Raw genomic sequence first — 18,031 nt, forward strand, 5'->3', positions numbered from 1 at the left:
TACAACACGGCGAAACGCGAAACCACGAACTATAGCCTATTTTATCTCCTGTATGCAAGGTTACCACGAAGCCCTCTGGACACTTTCTTACCCTTCGTTCTGCACAGTGACGATTCTGCCTCGAAGCTTTGTGTCTAGCCGAAGAAGCCCGTCGAATAGCTCGTCTTCGTAATCTGGCCTTGAGAAGTCGTTCGAAAGAGCGATACGACGACCCCCACGTACATGTATCGTTCGAATATTTGACTTGGTCCGTCTTTGGACACCGCAACGCAAGCGTTGATTGTGCCAAAATTTCTTGTCACAATATTCAGGTCCATTTATATTTGTGGACCGCCTGAGCGAACTCACGTCATAGCTCGCCTCCTGTGCAGTGGCCGGCGATCAAGCATAACTCAGCTAACTCATATTGCTCGCCTGAAACCTTTCTACCCTGCTTGTCCATCCTGACTCGCCCCACGGGCTTCGTCTGCTTGCCGGGAAATGTAACGGATACAAGAGGCAAGTGCAAGAAGAAAGAAGAGAAGACGAAGAGAACGAGGTATTTGAGAGGCCGGGCAGCGCTACGATCACGCTACGATCATCGTCCATCTTCTGTAAATAAAATCATTTTTTCACAACTTTTCGTAACAATACATATATATTCAAATACCGTCAAGGTACAATCGGCATGTGATGCGTAGCAAGATGCACGTCGTACTAGTGCGCAACCTCCTCGAAGCGTGTGCCCAGTGCGCATTAGATCGGGGCCTCACGGTGACATCGCGGTGGGGCTGAGTGCGTTGGCCGAAGAACCAGCCGAGGGGAAACCCTGCAGAGCCCGCCCGCCATCCACGCCGTCGATATGACGCCCGCTCGTTTCATTGATCGCTGCGCGCCGCAGAGTCTCTCATTTTCCTTTACACAAGCGTTCGCTTCACTTTTGGGCCTCCGCCCCTCGCTACTCCGCTTTCTCCTTTCGCGCTCAGCGAGAGAACATCGATCAGAAGCTCTCGGTTTTTCTTTGTCACAGACGCCACCCGCCGTCCCCCCCCCCCCCCCCCATCAGAATTCTGCTCGAATCTGCCGGATGATAAGGAACGCCGGCGAGAACGAACATGTGGACACTCGCCCCTCCCCCGCGCTGAGGTACTCTTGATGTGCGAGACTCCATTGATTTCGTTTTCCTTCTCTCTGTTCACACTTTTTATTATTTTTCATTTCGGCCCTCCACACAGTCGCTCGCTTCGTGTTCTCTCGGTCCAGAAAACGCTGATGGTATTCTTTCTATTGTACAGACTGCAAGAATAAACAACCCCCAAGTTTACGTGAAAAGGAAGAGCCCAAGAAATGTGAGCTAGTAACACTGCAGGACATGAGTTCCGATCAAGCGCCCAACAAATGTTTCTCGACAGCCCGCTCCCCTTCTCCACTGGGTGTTCAGCGCTCTCGGGCTTCTTTTTTACCAATGCGTTCTCTATTTTTATTGGACGAGGGCGGCCCCAGTTTGCGTTTGTCGACAAGCTGTGACAGCTGACACGGCACACTTTATTAGAAAACATGGGGACGAACTGCTCCACTCTCGTGGCCCTTTTGGAAGAGGTCGTCGGTCTTGGTTGTTGCACCTGCAGCTACCTTGTTGTAAGTTGGTGTGCGCATAGGCTCCCATTCATGCATAATTATGCCTACTCAAGCGGTGGACCCGTGATAGTAGCATTGTGATCACGCCGCCCTGCTCCTTCGTGCCACCAGCAGACGCACGGCGTTTCACTTCGTTTCATTTATTGAAGCCTTAAAGGCCCGGAGGCATTACATAAGGTGGGGCAAACAAAGTGTGAGGAGCTCTTCATCACGCAAGGGAGGGAAAAGAGGAAGAAAAGATAGACGAAGAATAGGAAAGGAAACAACGCTAAGGAGGAAACCGAGCAAGCGGCAGTATCATCAAAATTACTATAAAAAACTTCTAAATGCAGCAAGATACATACTACATAAATACTACTAAATACATACTATGCGTGAGAAAGAATCACCAACAATTAGTGACTTAAAAGGGGTCAAGTAGCAAATGCATTTTTACAAAAAATTATATGTGAGGTGGATTGTTAGTTTCTCAAGGAAAGTCGTAAAGATCATCTGGGAAAAAGAAAGAATCCTTCGTTGAAGACGTGCGGCCCTGAATGTGCGCGATTAAACAGCTGTAGTTGAGGCGGGGAGCGATTCTAGGCGGGGGTTGCAGTGGAGGGTGTCTGGATATTGGATGATAGTAGAAAGAGTGCAGCATGCACAGACCCGAGATTAAACGACATGATTGGGGACTGGGAAGATCGAGAGTGCATTTTAGTTCAGTTATGCTTATTTTCCTTGAGTAGTTTGACATGATAAAGCGTATAGCACGATTCTGAATGGCTTCTAATTCGTAGGTGAGGTATGCTTGTGAGGGGTGCCAGATAGATGATGGGTACTCCAGTTTCGGCCGAACGTATGTCTGATATGCAAGTTTTTTAATAGCGGGCGATGCAGTTTTCAGATTCCGACGCAAACAAGCAAGTGTGCGCGAGGCGTTTGCGTATACTGTTTCAATGTGAGTAACCCTTGATAATGACGATTCGAAGTGAACACCTAGATACTTATAGTAGTCTGTTCGTGGTATTTTAGTTGAGCTTATGTGGTACATGTAATTTGTGATGCTGCGCTTACGGGAAAAGGACATACATTGGCACTTATTAAGGCTGGGAGCCGTGAACGATTTTTCACATCATGAAACGATAGTGTCTATGTCTTTTTGTAGGTCAATGGAATCACCAGCGTTATGGATTGCGTTGTAGATAACGCAGTCATCAGCAAAAAGTCGAAGTCTGGTTCTTGTGTTACATGGCAGGTCATTGATATAGATTAAAAATAACAGGGGGGATAAGCCTGCTCTATGGGAGATTCCGTATGTAACCTCAGAAAGGTGTGAGTCATGAGAGTTAGCGGCTGTGTATTATACGGGTCCTTTTAAGAAATGTTCGATCCAAGTATACAGTGATGGGGGTATTCCAAGAGTAGATAATTGGCAAGTAGGCGATTGTGGGGGATGCGGACGAAGACGATGGAAAAGTCTAAGAAGATGGCGTCAATTTATAGGTGATCGTCCATGTGTTGCAAGATTTTATCAGTGAATTCAGAGAGCTTAGTTTTGCAGGATAATAGTATTATAAAACAATGCTGGTAGGAATAGAAGAAGTTAATTGATTTGAGGTAGTGCATTAGATTGGTTGCTATGATATGTTTCAGCACCTCATTCTCAGATAAAGAAGTTTTTCACGGGATGAAATTGCGCGGACTGTTGGTTACATCACAACCGAAGGAGAAAGATCAGTGCCGATGCCCTCCAACCGGCAATTGGAAAACCTGCTAGGACCATAATGTATGACCGACATGATGGCTCAAAGCCAATTTATTTCGCTCCATTGCTAATGTTACAGTTCTTATTGTTCGTTTTCCGTCAGTAACACTTCTTTACTTTATGAAATGTGCATTGTGGCATCATTAGAATGGCAATAATAGGGAAAATGTGGACGGGTCAAACAGCATTAATGCACTAACGGTTAGTTTAGACTGAGTGCTTTAAGATCTTACTCCGTGCAATATTGGCTGGCTTGTGACTAAGCCGGGCCCCTATATCTATACCACCCGAGCCTTTAGTAGGCGCGCACCTAGCAATGCTACCTCTAAGGTACATCTTGCACCAGTCTTGGACTATACGCCTTAAGAGGCGGTGGAACGTGGCCGGCATTTCACAATATCGCTACCTAAAAGAAATCTGCGGATCCCACGTGCTGTGATAGCCTTTGCTAGTGTTCGCGAAGAACGGTGTCTCTGCTTAGCGATCATTTACAAAGTGATACCGAACGACCCAAATGGACATTTACGTTAGGAACCGCTTCGGTCAACATAGACATGCTGCGCTCGATTATTCGAATGACACGCATTACGATGGCGGAATGACCACGACGAAACGGCCACGATGTAATGAATATGATGGTATGATGGTGCACTTACAACGGTAAAATGAACACGAAGGCATGAATAAAATCTCATAAAGACACTAAAATCACTACGACAAGATTATCACGATGGAATGACCACACCGGCGTTATGACGACTGCATGAAGAGCATGGTATGACGACGGTGAAGTGAGGACTTTGGTGCAACAAGGACAACGTAACGACCAAGACATGACGCTGGATAGTCGACGATTTTATGATAACGATGGTGTGATGGTGACGCCGTGAAGATCACGGGATGATGACGCTCGAGTAACGACGGTGGTGTATCGACGATGGTGTGACGACGACAGTGCGCCGACCATGGGATGACAACGCCGGTGTGGCGACGGTGTGACGATGCCGGCAACACCACGTGATGAAGACGTTGGTGCGAATACAATAACATGACGGTGATGGTGTGATGACTACGTGGCGACCATGGATGTCAACGATGGGGTGGCGACAATGGCGTGAATAGGTTGATGTGGCGACAATGGTGCTCTGACAATGTGATGAAGACGCTGGACTGACAACGATGATATGACCACGATGAATGACAGCAACTCCGTGACAATAACCTAATGTCAATGCTGGAATGATGCTGATAATATGACGACAACGACATGATGGTGATAGTGTGACTAAAGGAATGACTGAACTGGGATGAAGATGGCATGATAACAATGGTATGAGGACAGTGGAATCACCACAAGGAATTAACGACCATAGAATGGCCAAGACGGCATGACGGCAACCCTGAGATGATGCGATAAAGATAATCGCATGAGGACAATGGCATGAAAACAATGGAAAGGTGACGACGACTCGAAATTGGTGGCGTGATGTGCTTATGACAACGCAATGACAGCGACAGCGAAGGGTTAATCACAATAGCATAATGATGGTGGAAGGACGACGACGGCATGTAAACGACGGCGTGTTGGTGTTGGAGTTCACGTCAAGTGCATCACTTGCCGCAGGAGGCTGCCTTAATTCAAGTTATATCCAGTGCGTGTTTGAAATTTATCCGGTACCGGTCAATCCGGGTACGCTAATTCACACTATATCCGATGTTTGCTTGCTCTGTCCGGTACCTGCCTATCATGCCACCCTAATTCATGCAATATCTAGTGATTGTTTGCACTAGATATTGCACTAGGTTTGTGCAGCGGTGGCGTAGAGGTAGAACAGCCGCCTCGCGTGCAAGAGGTCCGTGGTTGGAATCCCGGTGCCGCGCAATTTTCCACCGGATTAAAAAATATACCGCGTGTTGATAAAATTGCATAAGCAGGCCTGGAGTGTGGCCTGATCCCAATGACCAGAACTCGTAACGCACTCCCTCACCAGAGCAGGATTGGCCACCCTGCTGCAGTACTTGGCCACAACCTCCTATGAATACAACAACCAAACCCAGGCCCTCAGTCCCCAGCAGCTGCAAAGCAACTGACCACGGCGGCGGTCAGACCTGCGACACAGCAGAGGGTGCTAAGAATCCCTGGCTCCGGACAGGCCGCTATTGGAATATGAACCTGGCAAAGTTTAACGATAGAACGTTATCTAGTGAGGCGAGTCTAGCAGTGTTATTCGAGGAACTAGAAGACAGTAAATGGGATATAATAGGGCTCAGTGCAGTTAGGAGGCCAAAGGAAGCATATACAGTGCTAAAAAGCGGGCACGTCCTCTGCTACCGGGGCTTAGCGGAGAGACGAGAACTAGGAGTCGGATTCCTGATTAATAATGTTACGTAGGAAGACGCAGACGAAAAGCTATGTACAAGTATATTTACAAGAAAATACGCTGCGCTTGGCCAAGCGTCAACAGCCCGCGCTAGCTTCTAATCGTCATCGTTGTCTTCACACTGCTCGCCTTTTCGTGATCGCACATATTGTTCCGTAGCACTACCCCCGGCTGCAAAAGCGCCGTCCCGGAGCGACTAAAGATAGCACTCGGAAGCAGTTTACTAGGCCTTGAGCCTACTGACATTCACGACATCACTAGATGCCAGAGGAGAGGACGAGGTTGAACCCACAGGAGCAATTTCGTAAGTCACAGGCGTCACCTGGCGCAGCACGCGGTAGGGCCCTGTGTATCGCGAAAGGAGCTTCTCTGAAAGTCCTATGTGACGGGAGGGCGACCACAGGAGCACGAGCGCACCAGGTGAAAACTGTACGTCACGATGGCGGGCGTTGTACTGACACTGCTGAGTGGTTTGTGAGGCCGTCAGTCGAGCACGGGCAAGCTGGCGTGCATGGTCGGCGAGGGCGGTGGTGTCGCGCGCATACTCGCTTGTTGAGATCACAGCAGGAGGAAGTGCCGTGTCTAGGGGCAAGGTAGGTTCGCGACCGTACAGTAGATAAAATGCAGAAAATCCGGCAGTGTCGTGCCGGGAAGAATTGTACGCAAATGTTACGTAAGGATGGGCAATGTCCCAGTCGTGGTGGTCTTTTGAAACGTACTTGGACAGCATATCGGTAAGAGTACGTTTTAACCTCTCTGTCAGGCGATTGGTTTGAGGATGGTATGAGGTAGTCAGTTTGTGTTGAATGGAGCAGGAACGCACAATGTCAGCGATAACTTTCGAGGGGAAGTTTCGACCAGGGTCAGTAAGCAGCTGTCGCGGGGCGCCATAAAGCAAGATAATGTCACGCAAGAGAAAGTCCGTGACGTCAGTGGCGTAACTGGTAGGGAGAGCCCGAGTGATAGCGTATCGGGTGGTGTTATCAGTCGCGACGGCTACCCATTTGTTCCCAGAGGATGACGTGGGAAAGGAACCGAGCAGGTCTAATCCAACACGAAAGAACGGTTCCACATGGACGGTGATCGGCTGGAGATGACCGGCAGGTAGCACCTGAGGTGTTTTCCAAAGCTGGCAGGGATTTCCAAAGGGTGATTTCCAAAGCTGGCAGCTGTGTTGCTGGCAGCAACACAGCGTCGAACGGAGCGAGCGAGACCAGGCCAATAGAAGCGGCGGCGGACGCGGTCGTACGTGCGGATGTCCTGCAGTGGGTGCGTCATGCATCTCAACGAGCACAGTCTGTCGTAGCTGTTTTGGCACGACAAGAAGAAGATCAGAGCCGTCAGGGAGGAAGTTCCTTTGATAGAGAATGCCGCCCTAGAGGACTTATCGGCGAACGGATGCGTCGGTAGGTGTAGAGCCTTGACGCTCGATAAGTGCTCGCAGCGATAGGTCTCGATACTGCTCATCGGCGATGTTAGCGAAGGCAGACACAGAGAAAATGCCAGTGGCGCTACTACCATAGAGAAAGGAATACAACAAGAGCGGACACTCCCATAGAGCCCAGCGGCCGAATTGACTGCAGCGCACCAAGCCGTGGATGTTAAAACCTGAAGCACACTTCCGGTTTCGGTTTCGTGCGCGCGCGTTTTGAATATTAGCTGGTGCGCGTCATGCCGGCTCCGCTATTCTTTTTTTGCTTTTGCAGCAAATATATATTTATATATTTATTTTTATTTATTAAATATTTATTTGCAAATCATTTTATTAGGTAAAATTGATTCCGACTGATCTTCACAAGCCTCCATTGAATATGTGCCACGAGCAATTTCATAAAGACGCAAGACACCTTCTGAAATGAGGAAAAATTAACATTTATTTTATTCTTTGTAAATGCTCGTCGCGGACTTTTCGTGCATTCATCCAGCGTTGTGGCACCAGGTAAGCAGCAGTAGTTTCCGCAGAAAGCTCCACCAGAGGACGTGAGCTGAAAAAATTACAAGCGTTATTTTGGTATTAACATGTAAGAATAATGCCTGTAGAGGCGAAGCGTGCGAAAGTGGTGAGTGGGCCGCATTACAAACAAAATCAGCTCGTATTTACACACGCAGCGTAGAAAATACCCGACTCATCCCAAGCAATACCGTACATACCACAAACACATTCTAATTCCAAGCATTCCCCTGCACTTTGCTAGCACGAATGCGCGGGCAACGGCGCGTCTCGCGAACTTGGCTACAACCGACGCGACAGTACGCTACGAGTACACAGAGGTGGCCACAGCACAGGCTATGAACCAGAGCATGCGGGACGCTCGCAGAATTCCTTCTACTCGCACTCAAGACAAAATACGTGGGTGCCGTTCAGAAGACAGAATTTTCGAATTACTAGTTCCTGGAGTTTGAGCTCCTTGGCTTATCTCTTGTGCGTTCTGCAGGCGCAAGCAACGCACTCCCGTGTTATCTACTTTTGACGATTGCTCGTCGCGTTTTCGACAAGCGTGGGTACCGAAAGAAGGCTTAAATTGTTGCGGGGACATAAAAATTGCCACAAACTAGTCGCAGTAAGATTCAGTACGCGCCAAACTAACTGTCACCACGGCCGAGCTGCTTTTCACTGCGTCACAACAGGCGCGGCGAGCGGGCCTCATAACATAAAAGTATCGAAAATAATTTTCAACAATGTTGGGCGTCAGAGAAAAAGCGCCATCAACTTGTCAGTTCATTAAAGCGCCAAACCGTGCACCACGGCCGAGCTGATTTTCGCTAACCGAGTCACAATGCCAGGCGCGCCCACTGCGCTCGAAAGGTAGCTCAAAAAGTAATGAAATTAGTTTCAATAATGTTGGCAGTCAGAGAAAGCGCCAAAACTTGTCGCAGTAAAATTCAGTACACGCGAAACTGCGTCACAGCACCCTGTGCGACCAGCGTGCCCAAAAACTACCGAAATTAGTTAAAATAATATTGGCGCTTATAGGAAGCGTCGCAAACATCTCCCAGTACGATTCTTTAATTCAAATTAACTGCTCCACGACGGCCACGCTGTTTTTCGTTAACTGCTTCACAAGTCTAGCCTAGGTGCCGGGCAGTAAGCCTAAGTGCTTGAAGTACGTCGCAGACTGTCGAACAAAGTTTCTCGCCTTGCCGTAGTCCAACAGTGCAATGCTGCCATGTCGAAGTTCCGAATAAACGCAATAATTCGCCGGGAGGCCACCAAACCAGGCTAAATCCCAAAATAGAGAAACAGGCATACGGGTGCCCGAGCAGTCCAACGCTCAGATGCGCGGCCGGTGTCTCTCGCTTCGGCGTTGTGTCTGACGAATGACGCAAACATCTGGCTCGTCATTCGCCGGTTCGCCTGTCGCTAGGCAACGGAAGTAAGCCGCAAATTTTAATTTAATTTATACGCAGATAGTTTTAATTTTTCCAGCAAAAAATAAAAAAATAAAACAATTTCTGTTAATCTCATTGCACATTCTTCTTTTTTTCGATGCTCGGGGCCCCAATTCGTCGATGTTAATACTATAGCGTGACGTGTTTCCTGTTTCCAATTTTCGCCGAGTGTCCGCTCTTGTTCTATCCCTTTCTCTATGCTACTGCTGTCGGCGTCGTCAGGCTTCTCGACCGGGCAGCGAGACAGGCAGTCAGCGTCCTTGTGTAGTCGGCCAGATTTATAGGATTTATAGGTGACAGTATACGAATATTCTTGGAGGCGGAAGGCCCAGCGACCAAGTCTTCCTGTAGGATCTTTCATTGAGCATAACCAGCAAAGCGCGTGATGGTCTGTGACAACGGAAAAGGGTCGGCCATATAAGTATGGGCAGAATTTCGCAACCGCCCAAACTAGGGCCAGACACTCACGCTCAGTGATGGAATAGTTGCGCTCTGCGGGTGAGAGGAGCCTGCTGGCGTAAGCGATAACACGGTCGTGGCCACGCTGACGTTGTACCAGTACTGCGCCAATTCTGTGACCGCTGGCATCAGTACGGATTTCGGTAGGCGCAGAAGGACCGAAATGGGCCAGAACGGGAGGCGTTGTGAGGAGGTCGATTAGAAGCGAGAATGCAGAGGCCTCGTTATCGCCCCACTCGAAAGCGGCGTCTTTTTTCAAAAGCTCGGTTAGTGGTCGTGGTATGGCGCCGAAATTTCTCACAAAATGGCGGAAGTACGAACAAAGGCCGATGAAGCTGCGCACATCGTTGACACACTTCGGAACAGAGATGTGCGCAACAGCATGCATCTTGCTTGGGTCCGGTTGCACTCCGTTCGCGTCAACGAGATGTCCAAGGACGGTAATCTGGCGACGGCCGTATTGACACTTCGATGCGTTGAGTTGAAGACCGGCTTGACGAAAAACGTCCAGGACAGCTGAGAGGCCCTCGAGCTGCGTAGCGAACGTTGTGGGGAATACTATGACGTCGTCGAAGTAGCACAGGCATGGGGACCATTTGAAACCGTGAAGAAGGGAGTCCATCATGCGTTCAAAAGTGGCAGGGGCGTTACATAGACCGAACGCCATCACTTTGAATTGATAAAGACCCTCGGGTGTTACAAAAGCAGCCTTCTCGCGGTCGAGATCGTCCACGGCAATCTTCCAGTAGCCGGAGCGAAGGTCAATAGAGGAGAAATAGCGAGCACCGTGGAGGCAGTCAAGGGTGTCATCAATCCGAAGTAGGGGATACCCGTCCTTTTTGGTAACCCTGTTAAGGTGCCGATAGTCCACGCAAAAGCGCCATGAGCCATCCTTCTTTTTGACCAGTACAACAGGTGACGCCCATGGACTATATGATGGTTCAATAATGTTCTTGGCAAGCATTTTGCGAACTTCTGCGTGAATAACTTGACGCTCAGCTGGTCACAATCGATACGGGCGGCGATGAAAAGGAGGGTCATCGCCGGTATTCATGCTATGTTTGACAGCTGTAGTTTGGGCCAAAGGGCGATCATTAAAGTCAAAAATATCGTGGTAGGAAAACAGAACGCGGTAGAGTTCACGAACGTGCTCGGACGGCAAGTCGGGCGCAATCATTTTCTGTAAATCAGTGATGGTACAATTTGCCGACTGCGATGGTAGAGGAGTATCGGATGAAGTGTCGTCTACTGCAATGGATGCTACTGACTGATCCTCGAATGGGCAAAGCTGGGCCAGAGACATCCCGCGTGGCAGCACTTGTGTCGTCATGCCAAAGATAACCACTGGCAGGCAGACGCAATTCGCCGTAATAGATGAAACTGTATGTGGTACTGTTATCCCGTGTGTAAGGAGGACGTCCTGCATAGGAGCAGCGATGTAGTGACCGTCGGAGACTGGTGGGGATGACACTAGGTCAACGTAGGTCAGTGCCGAAGGTGGCAAGCGAACGAAGTCGGCGGAACTGAGGCGACTGGGGTGTGTGGTTCAGCAGGATCCAGAACAGGCAGGTCAAGGCGGAGAGTACTGGCGGAACAATCGATGAGAGCAGAATGTGCGGAGAGGTAGTCTAAGCCGAGGATGATGTCGTGGGGACAGTGGGCGATGACTGTGAATAGCACGATTGTTGAGCGATCGGCCAAGGAGACGCAGGCGGCGGCGTTATCGGAGCGTGTGGCATAGAGACGAGAAGGGCCACCTGGGGGGCGAGAGTAGGCAGTATATGTAGACTGGTTCGGGGAACTCCAGCGACTGCGACAGTGCCGAGAAATGTGCCCAATTCGATGGCAGTGAAAACAAATTGGCTTGTCGTCTGCAGTGCGCCATTCAGAGGGGTTGCGGAAACGTGGTGGTTAAGAAGATGCGGGACGGGGCGGAATCGAAGAAGCCGGGCGGGTTGCAGGACGATGGGCCGAGCAGATGGTGTGAAGACCCATGTTTTCGAACTCTCTGCGGACAACTGCCTAGATCAGTGAGACCGTGACTGCAGATGTGTTGGTGTGACTGGAGTCGAAGGCAGCCAGATAGGCGGCCTCGATCTCACGCCGGACGATCCGGGTAACAGCATCCACTGTCGCTACGTTGTTGCAAACGAGCAAGTTGAAGGCGTCATCGGCAATGCCTTTGAGGATGTGGGCAACCTTGTCTGACTCAGTCATGTGGGTGTCAACTTTGCGGCACAGAGCAAAGACGTCCTGAATGTACGTGACATAGGGCTCTGTTGACGTCGGCACACGGCCGGAAAGCGCCTTCTGCGCGGCAAGTTGGTGACCGAAGGGGTTGCCGAACAAGTCTCGAAGCTGTGTCTCAATTGAATCCCAACTGGTGAGCTCAACTTCGTGCGTGCGATACGAAACTCTAGGTGTGCCACCGAGGTAAAAGACTGCGTTGGCGAGCATAATAGTAGGGTCCCACCGGTTATTGCGGCTGACGTGTTCATACAGGCTGATCCAGTTATCGACGTCCTGCCCACCTTTGCCCGAAAATACGCCAGGATAACGGGGAGCGGGGAGAGTGATGTAGGTCGTCGAAGTGGCGGTAGGTGTCGGAGAAGGCGAAGTCGGGTTGTCGTCTCCAGGAGCCATGAAGGAAAGCTTGACGTACCGTCCACTGCGAAGCTCCGTGACGAGGTACAGGGAACGTCCACCTCCACCAGATATGTTACGTAGGAAGACGCGGACGAAAAGCTATGTACAAGTATATTAACAAGAACATACGCTGCGCTTGGCCAAGAGGCAACAGCCTGAGCTAGCTTCTAATTGTCGTCGTCGTCTTCACACTGATCGCCTTTTCGTGATCGCACATAGCGTTCCGTAGCAGTAAAAATATAGCTGTCAACATACAAGGATTTTAGAGCTTTAACAAGAGGGTGGCAGGTCTTGTACTTAATAAGAGGTACAAAATGAAGCTTGTACAGGTCTACGCCACTACATCCAGTCATGATGACCAGGAAGTCGGAAGCTTCTATGAAGATGTGGAATCGGCGATGGGTAGAGTGAAAACAAAATACACTATACAGATGGGCAACTTCAATGCCAACGTAGGCAAGAAGCAGGCTGGAGACAAGGCAGTCGGGGAATATGGCATAGGCACTAGGAATAGCAGGGGAGAGTTATTGGTAGAATTTGGGGAACAGAATAATATGCGGATAATGAATACCTTCTTCCGCAAGCAGGATAGCCGAAAGTGGATGTGGAGGAGCCCGATCGGCGAGACTAGAAATGAAATAGACCTCATACTCTGCGCTAACCCTGGCATCATGCAAGATGTGGACGTGCTCAGCAAGGTGCGCTGCTGCGACCATAGGATAGTAAGAACTCCAATTAGCCTAGACCTGAGGAGGGAACGGAAGAAACTGGTACCTAAGAAGCCGATCAATCACTTAGCGGTGAGAAGGATAATAGAGGAATTCCAGATCAATCTACAGAACAGGTATTCTGCTTTAACTCAGGAAGAGGACCTTAGTGTTGAAGCAACGAACGACAATCTTGTGGGCATCATTAAGGAGTGTGCATTAGAAGTCCGTGGTGACTCCGTTAGACAGGATACCAGCAAGCTATGGCAGGAGACGAAAGATCTGATCAAGAAACGCCAATGTATGGAAGCCTCTAACACTACAGCTAGAATAGAACTAGCAGAACTTTCGAATCTAATCAACAAGCGTAAGATAGCTGACATAAGAAAGTATAATATGGACAGAATTGAACATGTTCTCTGGAACGGAGGAAGCCTAAAAGCAATGAAGAAGAAACTAGGAATTGGCAAGAATGAGATGTATGCGTTAAGAAACAAAGCCGGCAATATTATTACTAATATGGATGAGATAGTTCAAGTGGCTGAGGAGTTCTATAGAGATTTGTACAGTTCCATTGGCACCCACCGCGATAATGGAAGAGAGAATAGTCTAGAGGAATTCGAAATCCCACAGGTAACGCCGGAAGAAGAAAGCCTTGGGAGCTATGCAAACGGGGAAGGTAGCTGGGGATGATCAGGTAACAGCAGATTCGTAGAAGCATGGTGGACAGATTGTTATAGAGAAACTGGCCACCCTGTATACGCAATGCCTCATGTGCTCGAGCGTACCGGAATCTTGGAAGAACGCTAACATAATCATAATCCATAAGGGGACGCGAAGGACTTTAAAAATTATAGACCGATCACCTTACTGTCAGTTGCCTACAAACTGTTTACTAAGGTAATCGCAATTAGAATCACGAGCACCTTAGACTTCTGCTAAACAAAGAACCATGCGGGATTCCGTAATGGCTACTCAACAATAGACCATATTCACACTATCAATCAGGTGACAGAGAAATGTGCGGAATGTCACCAACCCTTATATGTAGCTTTCGTTGATTACGAGAAAGCGTTTGATTCTGTCGGAGCCTCAGCAATCATGGAGGCATTATGGAATCAGGGTGTAGACGAGCCGTATGTAAAAATACTGAGAGATATCTATAGCGGCTCCACAGCCACCGTAGTCCTCCATAAAGAAAGCAACAAAATCCCTATAAAGGAAGGCGTCAGGCAGAGAGATACGATCTCTCCAATACTATTCACAGCGTGTTTACAGGAGGTATTCAGAGACCTGGATTGGGACGAATTGGGGATAAACGTTAATGAAGAATACCTTAGTAACTTGCGATTCGCTGATGATATTGCCTTGCTTAGTAACTCAGGGGACCAATTGCAAAGCATGCTCACTGACATGGTGAGGCAAAGCAGAAGGGTGGGTCCAAAAATTAATCTGCAGAAAACTAAAGTAATGTTTAACAGTCTCGGAAGAGAACAGCAATTTACAATAGGTAGCGAGGCATTGGAAGTGGTAAGGGAATACATCTACTTAGGGCAGGCAGTGACGGCGGATCCGGATCATGAGACGGAAATAATCAGAAGAATAAGAATGGGCTGTGGTGCGTTTAGCAGGCATTCTCAGATCACGAATAGCCGGTTGCCATTATCCCTCAAGAGAAAAGTGTATAACAGCTGTGTCTTAGCAGTACTCACCTACGGGGCAGAAACCTGGAGGCTTACGAAAAGGGTTCTACTTAAATTGAGGACGACGCAACGAGCAATGGAAAGAAGAACGATGGGTGTAACGTTAAGGGATAAGAAAAGAGAAGATTGGGTGCGGGAACAAACGCGAGGTATTGACATCTTAGTTGAAATCAAGAAAAAGAAATGGGCATGGGCCGGACATGTAATGAGGAGGGAAGATGACCGATGGTCATTAAGGGTTACGGACTGGATTCCAAGGGAAGGGAAGCGTAGCAAGGGGCAGCAGAAAGTTAGGTGGGGAGATGAGGTTTTTTTAGAAGTTTCCAGGGACGACATGGCCACAATTAGTGCATGACCGGGGTTGTTGGAGAAGTGGGGGAGAGGCCTTTGCCCTGCAGTGGGCGTAACCAGGCTGATGATGATGATGATGTTCGCACTATGTCGGTACCATGGGCCGCGTTGTTTCGCATAACATCCGTTGTTTGTCTGCACTATGTCCGGTACCAGATAATCTGGCACCTCATTTTGCACTATATGCGGTGTTTGTTACCGACCATTCGTGCAAAGATGGCAGTAGTGCGAAGACTAGAGCGCACTAGCTCAGGTCGACCTGTCTCTCTTTCCTGTCAATAAAGTGTATTCTCTCTCTACGCATTAGGCAAGGGCCTCCTCGATTCGCACGAAATCGCGTGTAGCCAGGAGCCAACTGGGCTGACAATGCTACGACAAAGGTTGCCCGATGAGATTAAACGGTACCTGACTTTGTAATTTATTCCTTGCTAGCAAGACAGAGTGGAAACAATGATTCTGTTCAAAGGGGGCGCACTGGTTTGTCTGGCCGCAGCCATATTGTTACTGAATCACGGTAATTGGTGGTAGTCGTCATGGCAGTCAGCGGTATACGACGTGCGTGCGCAGATGATTTAATGATCACGTATCGCTGTAACCCATCGCGCTTCACAAAGCTAAAGCTATCTAATAATGGGACAACAATAAGACAGGCCCTCTAGGTGCGTTGGCGCTGAGCTGTCCTGGCGCGACAAGGCGTGGGTGGCCGACGACGTCAACCTCATGCTTTGGCATGCGTGTACGTGCCTTCCAAACTGTGCGTAGGATATGTGTTATTTTTGTTTTGCTTTCCCTAAATTCGGCGGCTTTTACTTTTGCCAGGGCAACACGCAGTGGTTGCTCAGCGGCTATGGTGTTAGGCTGCTGATCACGAGGTCGCGGGATCAAATCCCGGCCACGGCGGGCGCATTTCGATGGGGGCCAAATGCGAAAACACCCGTGTACGTAGATTTAGGTGCACGTGAAAGAACCCCAGCTGGTCAAAATTTCCGGAGTCCTCAGCTACGACGTACCTCATAATCATAAAGTGGTTTTGGCACGTAAAATCCCATAATCAATTATTTAGTTTCGCAAGGCATTCTTGTATCTCTTTCGTTGAAATGTACACCCAGATCTCTTCCGGTTGTAAATCTTTCGGTTGAAATTGTTTGTTTTTTGTATCCAATCAATAGCTAACTCATTTTGTTGATGCTGAGAATTGATCAATAAGTGCAGATCCTGCTCTTAGACACTCTCGCCTCCATACATTCATACATACATTCATCCTTTATAGAAAAGAACAAGGTTTTATAGAGGCAGTCTGGTAAAGGCACAACGCCATACAGTGATGTGAATATACGAGAATTACTGGTACGTGTATCTATAATAAAAACAACATGACACTTTATTTGCAACATTACGTCGGTGTGCAGCACCTACGTAATGTTGACTAGGTAGAAATGGTAGGTAGGTAATGTAGGTAGGTAATGTTGACTAGAAGAAATGACTAGGTAGATGTGAAATACGCAACCGTATTTGCTTCATGGGATGCGTAAGGTGCATCAACTTGTTTAGTTCGTAGAGCACAGTGGCTCCAGCACGACGATTTCAAGGGCCAGGGCCGCGACTCGTCCTTCTTCTCTTCTTCTCCGTTTTGTATCTCGGTAAATGGACGCATATGAACAAATTAAAAGCCTGATATATGTTGCAACAGAAGTATGTTGCAACAGAAGTATTCCTTATGTTCATAAGGTTTGCCATGACCTCAAGAAGGTGGCAGGCCGGTATGGCGTACCCATTGCCTTTTCTGGCCCCGCCATACTGGGTCGACTCTGTTCGAAAATCACACGCGAGGAGACCGGTTCGCAAGGCTGTGGCTAGAAGCATAGCACGTCCTACGGGAGATGTGCTGCAGGCGTGGTGTACGAAATTCCCCGTGAGTGCGGCAAGTCCTATATAGGACAGACTGGACGCTGCATAAATGAACGAGCCAGGGAACACGAACTAAATCTAATAAAAGATGGCGTGCCACATTTCCCTGCGCACTGCAAGGCCTGCATTTGCAAACCACGGTTTTCTGAGATTAGGATTCTTGGCAGAAGTAGATTTCAAACACCACGTGAGCTGATGGAAGCCTACTATATAAAAAAGAAAGGAACAAATTGCATTGGTGATACATCTATCATGCTCTATAAATCAGAAACTTGATTGTTTAATCGCTGGGTAACGTAGATCTGTGAACAGCCAGCGCACGCGTGTATGTATATATATATTCTTGGGTCACAGCCCAAAATAAATCGGTTGGAAGTGCTGCCTGTGTTGTCTTTATGTGTCTTCCTTTTGTGAGTGTTCAATTGCGGCAAACAACATGTCTTTTAAAAGGCTAATGTTTAGGCGTCAGGCTGATGAGTGGCTATGTCCTTATTACGCAGTACTTGCATAGGAGTGCATGTAGTCTGGCAACTTTTGTGATGACCGCACGGGACTGGAACCATCTACCTGCAATTGCCGTGCACCACTGACCCACATCAATTCAAGGCGGCACTGAAGTCGCACTTTCACTGTAATGGGAGTAGCAATGGGAGCGGCAGTACTGAAGCGACCATGTCGCTAAGACACTGCCAGCTTGATTCGCAGATTCCGCCGCTGATGCCCCAAAGCGCAGTGTCAAGCACTACAGACAGCATGTGTTATGTTTTGGAATTTTCATCACCGATTGCTTCTCATGACGTCACATTGACCGACAACTAGAGCCCACCAATCGGTGGCACGCCTACGGGATTCCCGGAGTACATAAAGCCTTCCCTGCGTCCGTTTCTCTTCAGTGGGAGCGGCAGCACAAAAGCGGCCATGTCGCTAAGACATTGCTGGCTTCCTTTGCAGGTTGGTTACTATTCTCCTGTTGATGGTTTCCGTTCTAATAGTCCTTGTCTAATTGTGCTGCCGCTCCCAATGAAATTCTCTGAAATTTTGTGCAAGTTGTGGTGTTGCTTGCTACTTTTGATGGAGGGAGATATAGAGAGTAATCCTGGCCCCTCAACTGAGGATATGCTT

Source organism: Dermacentor andersoni, chromosome 3 (genome assembly GCF_023375885.2).
Source record: "Dermacentor andersoni chromosome 3, qqDerAnde1_hic_scaffold, whole genome shotgun sequence".
NCBI lineage: Eukaryota > Metazoa > Arthropoda > Arachnida > Ixodida > Ixodidae > Dermacentor > Dermacentor andersoni.